Source organism: Pteropus alecto, unplaced genomic scaffold, assembly GCF_000325575.1.
Source record: "Pteropus alecto unplaced genomic scaffold, ASM32557v1 scaffold114, whole genome shotgun sequence".
In the NCBI taxonomy this organism is placed as follows: Eukaryota; Metazoa; Chordata; class Mammalia; order Chiroptera; family Pteropodidae; genus Pteropus; species Pteropus alecto.
The window spans coordinates 5,121,279-5,126,737 of NW_006435793.1; positions in this window are offsets into that span (position 1 = coordinate 5,121,279).

A 5,459-nucleotide genomic window follows, 5' to 3' on the forward strand; every position below is an offset into this window, starting at 1 on the left:
GTCTGCAGCCTCCGGTCCTGGGGAGGGCGGCAGGGGAGGCCGTTGCGGGGTAGCAGTGGTGAGAGGCTCCCCCTCGACAGGTAAGTGATTGGATTAAGAGGCCTGTCTGACAGGATGTCCGTTCAGCCGCGGAGGCTAATCAACTTCCCCATCCTGTCTGCTAATAAATCCTGCTCCAGGGACCACTCTGCCTGATGATCTCTCCTCGGGGACCGCCGCAGACTTCTCCCGGAGAACACTCGCGCAGTCTATTAAGGAGCCGCCGCGCGCCTGTCAGGCCCGCAGGCCCGGGGCGTCTCGGGAGGTGCCCATCACCTAGGTGCGCCCGCTCCGAGGCTGCCCGCCCGGCCGCGGCGCTCACACCAGCCATTGTTCTGCCGCCGCGGGGCTGACAGCCCGCCCGGGTCCCCGCTCCGAGAGGGGCGCGCCTGTCCCTCCTCCCGGCAGTGGCCTCGGACCCACACTTGGCCGCTGCGAGCCGCCGGGGGCTCCGGGAGGGCTCCACGCGCATAAATAAGGAGGCGACGATTGTTGAACCTATGCTAGATATAGAGAAGATGTATAAATAAATTAAAGCTTTAATTATTTTCTTGGATTCGCTGAAGCTCAAGAGAGCTAGCAGAAAGCTGTCTCAGGGATGGCCCGGCTCTCCAGAAGCTGCTCTAGTTTGCTTAGGTGCGGTGAATTGTTTTTCCCTTCTTTCCCCCACCCACAAAAGGCATGGGGGCGGGGGCAGAGAAACAATTTCCTTTGTTGACTCAAGATAAAAAGTACAGGGCTGTTGACTTGTAGACCCATCTGCTTCCAAAATAGGATGCATCCCCACCCCCAACATGCACATGCACACGCGCACACGCGCACACACACTCACACACACACACACACTCCCACACTCACTCACTCACCACCAGCTTTCTTTACTGTGAACAGTCCGTGGGCAGAGTTCAATCCCACTTTTTCATCAGATCTGGAAGAACCTCCAAGGGCATTATTAAATATGTGAAATACGCCAGAAATATTCAGGCAATCCCCATCTGGCCCTGGGAGGGAGGAAGAAAGGACTGAGAAAGTAATAAACTGTGTTTATTTTTTAATCTAGATGACATGTTTTACATCATTAAAAAGGACAATTATTTTTAAAATTCAACCTGCACGCTTCGATGGTTCTGGAGGTCTGCCGCCACAGAATCCATCAGAACCTCCCTCCACAGCCAGGCCTGGGTCCATCCCTAATGCCAAGTCGCATTCTTACATGTTCAAAACCACGGAGGCAATTGTGAGTCATTTAAAACGCCCTCATCTCTGAGTCACCTTTCCCAGCAGAAAAGGGGTTTCTCAGAGGATCCTAAGCTCAGGCAAAGAGTTTCAAAGGGTGGTGGAAGCTGGACAGGGTTCAGAATGCCCAGGCCTTGGCCTAACCACCGGTATCTTTGAAACAAAGCACCAGTTGTCCCATTATGAAAACCCTGCTGATTGTTCTCCAGAGAAAGTGCCGTCTCTATGCTGTAATTGGTCCAGGGTCATACCTTAGTGAGAGAAGCAGCTGGCACTTCTGCTTGATCACATGAGGCCAAGCCCAGGCCTCTTTCCAGGACACCCAATAGCCAGCTCCTGAAACTGTTCTCAGCCTCGTCCCTTGGTTCTCTTGGTCTGCTTTGGACATATACTCAGAAATCAGTGTATTAAAGGGTAGGTCTGCTTAAAAGCATGCATCCTTTTTGACTCGACAAATGGATTTCTACAAATGTCTAGGAATGCAAGCGAGTCATCAAAAAAATTTATGCAAAAATTAGTCTTAATGATGTTCATCATGGTGTTATTTACATTAGGTCAAACCATATGAAATTGCCATTTCTTAGGTCAAGAACAGCCAAATGTCAGGAATTTCATACTGTTCACTTTGATAATGTAAAAAAAAAAAAAAAAAGAAACACGTAAATGCCCACTAATAGGGAAGGTTGGCTGCATTTCAGTGCCTACTCTAATACTGCATAATTGTTCGAAATGATGTCGCAGAAATGTATTTGGTAGAATAAAAACATTTTGAAATTATTTTAAATGAAAAATAATGCATAGTCTGATCTCTTTTCTGTAAAACTGAAAAATAAATATGTAGAGATAAGGATAGACTCCCAAGATGTTAAAAAAAAAAAGGTCTTCCCTCGATATTGGGATTATGCATGATTTTTATTTTCTTCTTTTTGTTTATCTGTATTTCCTGCCTTTATTAACAAATGTGCATTGCTTGTGGAATAATAAAAGCAAGCAATAAAGAGCTTTAAAAAATAATAATAAAATAAAGTGTGAGGCTCAGAGCTGAATCTGAGATGCTGACCAAAACTGAAGAGAGGAGACTTTCCTGCAACAGCCTCCACCTAAAAATGTCCCTCCACCCTTTGCTATTGGCTGGAGGCAGGCAGAGGAAGTGTGACCAGGTGCTCAGAGAAGGGGCAGTAGACTAGTGTGGTGCCAAATCACTCTCTTGGGCCACATGGTCAGGGCCGCTGCCAGGACCTTGGTAGCTCCCTAGCTGCCTTGGGCCTGGCCTTAGAGCAGAAGCAAGAGGAATAGGAAGCACACGTACTAGGCTGGTTTTCATCTGAAGAAAAGCTGGACTTCTAGCATCTGAGCATGGCTTCAAGACAGGCAGAGTGGGTTAACCAAGGCCAGCCACAGTTCCACTGCAGACTCACCAAGTGCTCTGTCTCCTTGTGGCCAGGTAATGTTTGGGCCATTCTGTGGGGTATCTGCTTTCATATTTCCTTACAACTTTGCTCTTGCCTCACTCATCCTGCACCATAGACAATAAGGCTATTTCAGCAGAAGAGAGGATTTCAAAACAACAGGGGGAAAGGTGTAAGACGAAAGCTTTGGAAACACTGCGTTATTTGTCAGAGTCATTATTTTTTTTAATCTCGAAGGACGTTGAAAACTCCCTGAGCTGTGGGAAAGAAGAGGGTCAGAGGCGAGATACTAGAGGGGTCCTTGGGAAGGGCCTGGAACCCTGCCCTTCCTCACTCTAAGCCTGGAGCTATAGAGGTAACAAGTCTCAGGTGGATTTGGAGATATCTGAAAGTGGACGCTACCTAGGGCTCTTTGGGAATGTGGTGGGGGTGCGGGGACAGGGAGGCACAAGCCTGTTCCCATATTCAAGTGTGGGCAGGAGTGGCAGGGTAAAAATGGCTGTGTGGTGTGCCTGAGTCTCATGTAGCTTCCTGTGACAGGAGAGAATAGCTGGATTTTTTCTGTGTCTCTTAGTGGCCTCTAATGTAGGTGAGATTATACCACTCTGGAGAGATTGGCCTTGGGAGGGATGGACCCTAAGGGCTTGGGTGTCCCACGGGCTGACGACCAGGGTAGGTATCTCTCAGAACACAGACATCCCTCAGTTCATTTTGCCAAGGCACTAAGTGAGCTCCTACTCAAAATTTAGACACAGTCTGGCAGATAAGAGTAGGGAGAGAGACCCTAAAGTAATGAGACCACTTGGAATTCACTGAATGACAGCTCAAAAGACAAAGCAAACCCTCAAGAGAAAGATAAAGTGTGTGGCCTGAGATTAGATGAGAGCTTGGTAAGATCCCACCGAGCACCACGGTCTGTGGGTCTGCATCTTCTCAGGCATTCAGGCAGCCAAGATGGGTGGACAGCAGTACACAGAAAGAGAGGGCAGGCTGACCAAGACTCAGAAAAGCCCTTGGAGACTGTTATGACCAACACCTTAGATGGACAGGGAGGGAAACTAAGGCAGAGAGGAGCAGAAAGGTGCTTAGGGTCACAAGTGAGCCCATGGCAGAGCTAGAGTTGGGACCCAACTCTTTCTAAACCCAGGCATTGCAAGTAAGTGGCCATAAGGCCAACAGAGCAGAGTAGGGTGGATGGATGGGCACTGCAGAGCCAACCCTGGGAGTGTGGCTCGGTGGGTGGACAATCTCCGCCAAGGGTCTCAGAGTCCAGGCTGCTCTCAGAGTCTAGCCCTGACTTGGGGTCTCACATGCACGCTGAGCCAGCTGTCTCCAGCCATGGTGTTCTGTTAATAATCGTGCTAACTGTCCCCACGCATGTCAGCACTAATCTCCCACACAGCCTTCCAGAACCTGATTTATCAGAATGGAGGGCACGCTCTTACAGGGTCACAGCCCACAGTGGATCTCCGGCTCCTTTAGCAGTAAGTGGCGGAACATATTTTCTCTGCTAACACTACTGTATGTTACAGGATAGATTATTTTAAGAATCAAGACTAAATTGAAACAAGTCAGGCTTGATTTTTTTTCCCCCAGAACCATAGGAGAGGGTCATCTATCAGTGTGACGCAGCGGGCAAACCACTGGAGAGTGACGACCAAGCCCAGAGCAGAGGTCTCGGGTCCAGCACTTATTCGCCCAAGTGACCTTGGGCAAGTCACTTATCCTCGCTGAACCTCAACTTCCTCATCAATAATGCGTGTGTATGGTGGGGAGGAGGGGGTCACTATCTCCTGTCCTGGTGCATCAGATGATCTTACAAATATATCGGGGAAACCCAAACCTGACATTTTACCAGGAAAGACGCACATATACACACATGGCCTGTAAACACAGGAAAAATATTCAAACTCCCTAATCAGCTTAGAAGTAGAGGTTAAACCAGCTAGAGGGCATTTTTGATGATCAAACTGACAAAGATTAAAAGGTGATAAAAGTCAGCAGTGGCGAATGTGGGGAGATACAGGCACTTTCAAACACAGTTGCTGAGAATATAAATCAGAATGACCTTTGAGGAGGGCAAATTTGGCTGTTCAAATGAGCTTACTCTCTCTCTGACATTGCAACTTCAAACCCAGGAATTATCCCAAGGAAATAATTAACTGTGCGAACAAAGATGTAAGAATTTTAAGAATTTTATTCTGGGGATTGGTTAAAGTATGATACAATCATGTAACAAATATTATGTATCAAATTTAACATTTAATCGTCCAAAACCATTCACAAAATTATTCATTGTTAAGTTTTTTAAAGCAGGCTACAAAACAGACTGCAGAGTGAAATCTATAGAGAAAAAAATACTAGAAGGAAATACACCAAAATACCGACAATGGGGAGTCACTGGGCAATGGGCTCACGAGTGATTTTTATTATTTTCTCCTTCTTGCTTATTTGCATCTTCTACATGTTCTACAGTGGCCATTCTATTCTTAAAAGAAGAAAACTTATTTATGGTACTAATAATTATTCTTACTCTGTCTCCCCAGGGTAGGAGTGAGGATCAAACTGGAGACACTGAGGATCCTGGACCACGAAGAGGATTATGATTCCATTGTGCTCCCCAAGTCCCCTGCTCTGGGTCGGATTTGTCACTCCCTTCTCGGTGTCCCCATTCACTTGTTGTGTCTCTCTCTGGGTCCTGACTCTGTGCTGCCTTCTCTCATGTTATTTATATACCCATCTCTCCTCGTGGCCTATGAGTTCACTGATGTGGGG